Here is a 9,755-nt window from a genome sequence, read left to right as displayed (position 1 = left end):
ATTGCCCCTCGGGGATAATTTTTTTTTTTTTTAATTGAATTGAATTGGTATTAGCTGTCAAGCCTATATTGAACAATAATATGTGACCTCGCAAGGCAAAACCAGTCGCTTTGCGCACAGTGCTATTTTGAGAAAATCCATGATAAACAAACATACAACTGGATAAAATGTTGAAATTTCACTTGCATAATTTGCATTTGCATAATTCGACAATATACAATCTACACTTTCATATTGTCAATGAATTTCACGGGAGGCCCCAGTCGTGGCGCGACTGGCTGGGGCACCTGCACCGCACGCCGGCGACCCGGGTTCGATTCCCGCCCCGTGGTCCTTTCCGGATCCCACCCCTACTCTCTCTCCCACTCGCTTCCTGTCACTCTACACTGTCCTGTCACATTAAAGGCATAAAAGCCCAAAAAATATACAAAAAACATATGCTTTGACTGTTAAACCCTGACTTTCTTGACGTGAAGATTCAAGACATTATAGTGCGTTCATGCACATCGGACCTTCGGAAATTTCTGACCTCCGATAGCGGAAAAATGACATGAACGCTAGGTCGGGTTGGATTTTTTGCTCGGAGACTCGTGCGGACGTTTTGTGCCCCGAGGTGTCCGACTTGACGTCACTATCATATTCTCCAACTATGCAACAACACAAGAGGTGAATTTCACTGTCATTACGAATAGGCAAGGTAATTTGTCACTAAATTAACAACACAGATAGAAACACTCGCCCAAGACATTTTCCTTCTTGTTCAACCATACTAAGCAGTTGTAATAACGTATTTATGCGTTTACTGTATTTATTTTCCGAACTGATCTCATGAACACACTCTTTTCGGAGGTCGGGACTTTTTAAAGGCGGGTCCTCCGAGGTTCCAGTTCATACTGCATGAACGCACTATTAGCAGTCGCTTTTGTCCATGCCACTTATCTGCAATTTGATTGCTCCCAGAATCCTGTAATCTGATTGGCCTCCAGAATCCTGCAATTTTATTGGCTGTCTGAGAATCTGACAGTTTAATGTTGAAGTTATCTTTTAAAAGTGGTAAAAAGTGGTAAAAGTCTTAAACTACTGAACTATCCAACTGTTCCACCATTCCAACTGTCAGTTGTCATCAACTATGAATCCTGCCAACTGTTTCAACTGTTTCTAAATAAGGGTTTGTTTTGCATTTTATGTTAATATATGTTTTGTATTTTCATGCACTACTAATTTCCTCGAAATTACATTTTCTAGCTTATATTCTTATTTACTGTAGTCACACGACCAAGTATGGTGAGACAAAATAATAAAGGCACTGGCATATAAAAATCTATCAGGTTTTTATATGACAGTGGAACCATTATAAGATCCTTGCTAAATCTATGTAACCTGAAACATAAAACATTGTAACCTGTAAGGAGTAAGGACTATATATGACGTTGTATGAGGAAAACAAGAAAGGGGCCACTTTCAAGAGTAAATCATACAAGTTTTGTATATAAAACACATTGCCGGCATATACGTTTTTTCTATATTTTTTCCATATGGGGTAGCAGATCTCATCAGGCATGCAGATGACTAACCACGGTCAACTGGGCCTAGAAGTCGGCTTTTTGCATTTGATAGATCAACAATTAGGCTAATAAATATCTCACAATGGTTTAAGCAATGTAGGCTAATTTGCATGCCATTCAAAATAATTACACACTTCACACCAAGATGTATACTTTTGCTTTTTACTATTTTAAAATGTCCCTATATTTTAAGACATTATAGCCTAGGCCCTAGCCTATATGTTTTTTTAAGGATGTGCTTGATAATTGGTGGAAGAAATAACAAATATGTAAAGTGGTCTGAACATGGTGATATTTTCACAGAAGTCACACAGTCAACAAATCAAGACTATGAAAATCCTATGACAATATGACCACTGAATAAAACTGTAGTAGGCCTACGCCCAAAACTAGGCTAGGCCTACTTCTAAAGGGAACTGAACTTTCTTTCTGATTCACATGACACTTCAACTTAACTCTTCACAGAGATGTATAGTAACGAAGTAGAACTACTTAAGTACTCTACTTAAGTACTGAAATGCAGTATCTGTACTTTACTGGAGTATTATTTTTTTCTCCTACTTCTACTTTTACTTCACTACATATTTTCCATGAGTATAGTACTTTTACTCCGATACATTTTTTATGTGCTGTAACAGAGGTCGTCTCTCCCCTCCCTCGATCACTCTGCGTTGTGTGTTAATGGACGGACGCCACAACCAACTGGAACTTTTGTTGCTTTAATTTTTATTGCTCTGAGATGTCGGAAAAGAAAGCATAAATCAGGCATGGAGCGAGCAAGGCGCATCACAGCTCCTCTGCCTCAGGATAGTTGAAATAGAGGCGCACGACAAACAATTACAGTCGCACAGTTTACAGTGTACAGTTTACATCACAAAATGTTTTCAACAATAATACAATACATGGCATACCTGAGATGTCGGAAAAGAAAGCATAAATCAGGCATGGAGCGAGCAAGGCGCATCACAGCTCCTGCCAACCAGATCAGGTAAACCACTCGTTAAAACACCACATGTCTCAGCTAGCAGCACGCTAACCAGCCTAATACACCTGCAGCCCGCTAACCGGCTGCAGCGAAAGAAACATTTAAACGTCATATTTAAAGTGTGCACGGTCGGAACACATGAAAATGCATGTCATCTCGTGTCTCATGTATAGTGCACAAGACATTATGCTAGTTATCACACTAGATGCATGACAAAAAGAAATCATAAAACAGAAGACAAAGCACACTTCAATAAGACACATACCTCTGCCTCAGGATAGTTGAAATAGAGGCAGAGGAGGGGGGCTACATGGAACCTTAAAGGGGTCTCCAGCGCGGGAACCAACTTCTGCCACACCCAAGCCACACCCAAGCCACACCCCCCTACTACCTACTGTACCCCAGAGGCGTGGGAAAACTACAAACCTGCGCAGAATATGCAGGGGAAAGTGGGGAAATTCAGAGAAGCATAACCAACCCTGCTACACTCACCCCCACTGACTTCACTGAATTGTCACCATAAACCAATGAAAACAGATCAGAAAGGTTCACATCACCCCAGATCAACACAATATAGAAATAAAAAGAAAACAGCACCCATTGAAAAGAAAATGCAGGTAGTGCATCCCGTTATTAGGACCACCGGTCCATCAGCAATGACAGCTGTCCAGTAACGGACTAGGAAGGTAACCCAACCATAGAAAAGGTGCCATATACACCCCATTAGCAAAGGATACACCATAACCCGCAGCACAGTCCAATGCAATAGACTGCAATAATTCCGTTTGGAGGGGAGAGACTTAAAAAAAAAAATACACTCTTTATAAAAGAAAACTTATCAAAAGTACACAATATACATCAAAGTGGAAACATGTGAATAATTTCTAGTGAGCTCCTCTAAAAAGACTCCGCACCCACTGAGCTGACATAGTCTGTATGAGCCTATTCACAGGTTTAATTAGCCTGCCACGCCTTGTGCGCTGGTCACCATTATGACGAGGAGGTGAGACACGTGTTCACCTCCTATATGCACACGCCAGCTTAGTGACTCAGTTACACCAGTGTGGACAGAAGAATTAACAGTTGGGTGGGGGTCAACCGACAGAGAATCAACAGTTGGGTGGGGGTCAACCGACAGAGAATCAACAGTTGGGTGGGGGTCAACCGACAGAAAATCAACACCGTTGTCCGACACAGTGCACAGAGGGCTCCCACCGGCTGAAGATACCGAGGTACCCACTGATCCTACCCCAGCCGAGTCTGGGACCGTTTCATCCCCTCCCTCTACCGTCACTGACCCAAAATCTCCTATGTCACTACGGTGTGTGCCAGAGCTACCTGACAGACCAGCAACCCACCTAACTGTCCTGTCAACAGTGGTTTCATCCCCACTGGACTGTGAGTTGCCAGCCTCACTAAGACTGCCACCAGAACATGACAGATGGTCATCATCCTCATCAGCTTCGGGGAGCGGCAAGAAATTCACTGGCATGATCAGGTTTCTGTGTACAGTTTTCACATTGCCTGCTGGACTCCTAATTTTAAAGGTGTGTGTGGTGGTATTCACAGACGAAACAGTGTAAATCGTCCCCTCCCACCTATCTGCCAGTTTCCTCTTTCCCCGCTCTCCTTTGTTGGCCAGCAGTACCCTGTCGCCCACAGTGACCGGTTGCCCTTTAGCTCTCCTATTATATAGCTCAGACTGCCTGCGTTGCTGCTTCTCAGCATTAGACTGAGCTACGGCCATGGCCTCCCGTAGGTCCCTCCCCAAGGATGAAACATAGGTGTCAATGTCCACTGCATCCCCGTCCAGCAGCACACTTTCAAACATTAAGTCAACAGGTAACCTAGGGGTGCGGCCATACATTAAAAAGAAAGGAGGGAACCCTGTGGTCTCGTGGACAGTGCAGTTGTAGGCAAAGGTGAGACTGTTGAGTAGCTGAGGCCACTTGACCTTTGACCTGGGTGGTAGGGCTCTAATCATACTTCCCAGGGTGCGGTTCATCCTCTCTGCCTGACCATTCCCCATGGGGTGACACGGAGTGGTGTGAGATTTCTCCACCCCAGCTAACAGAAGCAGCTCCGCGATTAATGAGCTCTCAAAATTAGCCCCCTGATCAGAGTGAATGCACGCAGGAAAACCATACACACAGAAGAAATTATTCCACAAAACCCGAGCTACAGACTTAGCAGACTGATTAGGGCAGGGATATGCACACGCCAGCTTAGTGAAGTGGTCGGTGACCACTAGAACATCAATGGACTTGTTGTGAGAATCTTCTGCAGACCAAAAATCAATGCAGACTAATTCTAAAGGAGCTGAGGTAGCAATGGAAACCAGAGGGGCCCTAGCCTCAGGTTCCGGAGCCTTGCTAACCACACACCTTTTGCACCTGTGAACATAATCCCTGACGTCCCTTTCAAGTGTGTCCCAGTAAAACCTCTGTCTGGCCAGCCACAGAGTACGCTGCTGGCCCTGATGCCCTGCCTCATCATGAACCCCTTTCAGAACCATGAGCCTCAGCGCTTCAGGTACCACATACTGAAAGGTATTCTTTTTAGACACAGGGTTCTTCGATACCCTGTACAGTACACCTAAACGCATGGAGAGCTTACCCCACTGTCTCAATGTCTTAAGTGTCTCCTGGGACTCATGCACCCTTTCCCGCCGGGATGGGCGACGCCCCCTGTCAACAAAGAACCTAACCCTGTTGATGGTGGAGTCCTGGCACTGCTTGTCATGCAGTTCATCATGACTAAGAACAGGCAAAGGATTCTGACCAGTCATAGACATCGCCTTTAGCTGCTGAACATGAGAGATAGCCCTAAGTTTAGCACCATCCTCCCAGTGACGAGAGGACTGCAACACAGCAGAGACCTCTTCACGCGAGACCCAGCCTCCCATCCCATCCTGGACGACATGTGTGGCCCCAACACACACGCCGCCAGCCACGGAGGGTGCCTGCCCGTCCACTGCCTGTGAGTTCTCAGTCTCATCCCGAACGACATGTGTGGCCCCAACACACACGCCATCAGCATCGGAGGCTGCCCGCTGCTCTCTCGCCTCTGAAAGTTCAGATGACAGACGAAACATATCTTGAACCGAATCTACCTGTAAATTCTCCGCTTCTTTAAGCAGTTCAATGTATGATGTTCTGGTCAGGCGATGCATGACCCTAGACCTCACAAAAGGCTCTCTGCTCAGAGCATCCGCCACCACATTCTTAGGGCCTGGAATGTATAGAATGTCAAAGTCAAAAGGGGCCAACCTCGCCACCCAACGCTGCTCACAGGCGTCCAGTTTTGGCTTAGTCAAGACATATTTAAGGGGGTTATTGTCGGTCCACACAGTGAACCTGTGACCCCGCAACCAGTGACTAAATTTATCACAGATGGCCCACTTCATAGCAAAGAACTCAAGCCTATGAGCAGGATACTTAGACTGAGCATGGTTCAATGACTTACTCGCAAAAGCAATGGGCCGAGCTTTGTCCTCACCGGGCTGCACTTGAGACAGAACAGCTCCAAGCCCACTAGTGGATGCATCAACAGACAATAGGAACGGCTTTGTGAAGTCTGGGTGAGCTAAAGGCACACTATTCACCAGCGCAGATTTGAGGTTCTGAAAAGCCCCTGCACACTCAGGGGACCAGTCCTGAGGGCAGAGCTTTCTCTTCTGCACGGGCCTGACACCCTTGCCTCTGCGCGGCCGCTTAGACCCACCCGTAAGAGCAAACAATGGCCTCGCAAGCACCGAGCAGTTTTCAATAAAATGCTGGTAATAAACCACCATACCAAGAAAAGAGCGGATCTTACTCGCTGATGGCGTGACGCCATCAGCCTCCATCAGGTCTGACTGCGAAACATTCACAATAGCCTCAACTTTATCTGGATCGCTAGCTACACCCTCCTGTGAGATGATATGACCCAGAAATTTCACAGACCTCCTGAGAAAGTTGCACTTAGCTGGAGACAGCTTCAGGTTGTGCTCTTTCAAACGCTCAAACACCACGCGCAAGCGCTGCAAACTTTCTGCCTCAGATTTCCCAAACACAAGCACATCATCCAAATAGCAGAGGAGACTTAAGAAATTCTGATCACCAAAGATAGAAAGCATCATCCTCATGAAGGTAGCTGGGCTATTACAAAGGCCCTGAGGGAGCCTGTTATACTCGTGCAATCCTAATGGAGACGAAAAGGCTGTATATTTCTTATCATCCTCATGTAACGGCACATTGTAATAGCCAGATGTCAGATCCATGGTGGAGAAAAATACATTACCACCCAGAGCAGCCAGAACATCTGCTTGGTGTGGAAGCGGGTGGGCATCCTTGACTGTGCGGGCATTAAGCCACCTAAAGTCAGTGCACAACCGCAGGTCTCCATTCTTCTTCCACACCAGCACTAATGGAGAAGCGTACTCACTACTAGATTTCCTAATGATTTCCTTCTCCTCCATTTCATCCAAAGTCTCCTTCAACTTCTGATAATGCGCCGGGGACAATCTACGGTAAGGCAATCTAAATGGCCGGTCATCAGTCAACCTAATCCTGTGAGAAAACTCACGCGCTTCACCACAGTCAAGGTGATGTCGAGAAAAGACAGACTCAAACTCTGCTATCAGCTCCACTAACTTATCCTTCCACTGAGAAGAAACCTGACAACCATCAATGGGTATAGCACCCAGTCCAAGACTTTGCAGCGTGCAGTCATCATTGCCCACACAGTTGCCAGAATCACTCCTGACAGATAAGCTGCCATGAGAACTGCCCGAGTCCACCTTAGCCACGTGCTGCGAAACTAAATGCTGATCAAAATCCTCTAATGCAATGGCTGGATACACGTCAGCTACTTTTGCATTCCGGCGCAGGGTTACTGCCTCCGATGTCGGATTAACAATCTTGACAGGAAGCCACCCGTCTCCCCACATGGGAGAGACAACCCGTCCAACTAGCATCTGTCTATTAATACAGCGCGAAGTGCTGGGCTCCACAACAACCGTGCTGCCAACAGAGATGCATGTCTTAGGCGGTAACCTCCCCCACACAAGATGCTCAGTCATAGGCTGGAGCGTGACTGCGCTCTTCAGCCTCAGAGTCCCCACTTTATCTGGGACAGACCCACCTCTCCATCTCTCCAGACTGGACAAAAGACGTAGAAATTGACTATTATTCTCCTGACCTACAACATCAGGCTGGCTCACAACACGCCAGAAAGCATCACTGGACTTAAACTGTCTGATTAATGGCTTTAAGACGTTCGTGCCAACAATCAACGGGTCCACCTGCCCCTCAACAATCAACACAGGGACCACAAAACTGAAACCATACATCTCAATGGACATATCACACACGCCCAGAGGACTCGTCTGCTTACCTCCACAGCCAACCAGAACAATATCAACAGGGGCCGGACACTCACCTGGCAACACACCAGCTTCCCTCAGACGTGGCACAACGTCTGCACTAAGCGTGGTCGCCATTGACCCAGTATCCAACATCCCCTTTAACTCGACTTTGCCCTGCACTAATACAGAGGTGTAAAACAGACTGTCACTCTGCGCAGTCCTCATGGTGTTTTGCATGACCACCTTACTTGACTTTGGCAATGTCTCACAAAAATACGAATACACAGACTCAATATCATTATTCAAACCGGAGGGTAAACTCAGATGCCCGCCACTGCCCTCCTCTGAATGGAGGCTCTTTAGTTTCCCTGAGACGGCCTCGGCTTCTGCGCAGTCCCCACTACAGCAGAATCCACCACACGTCTCACACTCTGTGACCTACCTTGACACTGAGAGCGCACATGCTCAGGACTGAAACACAAAAAGCACAACCTATGCAACCGACAGTGTGACTGAGTAGAGTGGTCAGGACTCTCACACACGTCACATTTGACACTGCGCCTCTCACCTTGCTTAGGCTGGTTACGCCGGGCAGCTTGGGGATTGCACACTAGCGTCCTCTCCAGCATGCCCAACAACCGGTCCAAAGTGGTACCTTCCGCAGCTGCGCTATCTGGCTTGCCCACCCCCACTGAAGACTCACCAGGCGACACACTGCAATTCACAGCCTCAGCTACAGGTGTGACAGCAGCAGCAGTGTGCTGTGATACATGACCCCTCTGTACCTTGTGGTTTCTTACATACTCATCAAGGCGTGTCTGAACCTCACAGGCAGTCCACTCATTCTGAGGCTTACTTAAAAACATCATGGACAAGTCCCTATCAGGGCAATGCCTAATGAACATAGCAGCGACTTCTACAGTCTGCAGCCGCAACGCCCTGCTGTCATTCCCCAAAGACTGTTCTGCTACTTCAGCTGCCTTATTTAATCTGATCCAGTAGTCAAGAGGTTGCTCATTGACATACGATACAGTGGAGTAGAAATCAGCTAGAGGCATACCTGAATGCACAGCACTGTCAAAATGTTGTCTGAGGATGCAAAAGACAGCATCCACATTACCTGCATCAGACACCTGCATGTTATTACGGAGCCAGATCCGAATCACGTCCCTGGCTCGGCCCATCAGTCTGCCAAGGAGCTCCTCCACACGTTCCCTCCCCGTGTAGCCACCCCTACTCAGATACGTCCTCATTAACCCCTCCCACTCACACAGAGAGTGTTTATCACTACCATCACCTCTGAAGAAAGGCGGCTCTTTCCTCTCACGCTGAAGGACGAGATTCAACTTTGACGCATCAATAAGAGTACCACCCCCCAGGGAATGGCCTGCAGAGAGAGCAGGTGAACCTAGACAAACATTACTCAAAAGGTTTGCACTCAAAGACTGGCTAATATTAGCACTGATTTCTCTAACTTGCCCACTGGTCAGCTTAACTGGGATATCAGGCTCAGTGAACTCCAGCGGTGGCAAATCCTGATATGCAGGAGTAGAGAACGTAACTCCACCTCTAGTAGCCACACCGCCAGCTAAGCCAGGGCTACCTGGAGTACTACATGTTAGAATGCCCCTCCCCCTCCCAACGCTAAAGTACCCATGACTATTACCAGTGAAATCCATGGTTAATCAAGTCAAAATGCAGAGAAAAGGACAAATCGACAAGAAAAGTACAAAGAAAGGCTATATACATATACAGTACACAATGCTCATTTGCAAGACCTCCCCTCAAATTCACACAGGCAAACCTCCCGAAAATGTGTTCAGAGTAAGTCAGAGTCCATGCAAAAGATACACGTCAT

Source organism: Sardina pilchardus, chromosome 11 (genome assembly GCF_963854185.1).
Source record: "Sardina pilchardus chromosome 11, fSarPil1.1, whole genome shotgun sequence".
NCBI classification, from domain to species: domain Eukaryota; kingdom Metazoa; phylum Chordata; class Actinopteri; order Clupeiformes; family Clupeidae; genus Sardina; species Sardina pilchardus.
Note: the sequence above shows the minus strand (reverse complement) of the source record.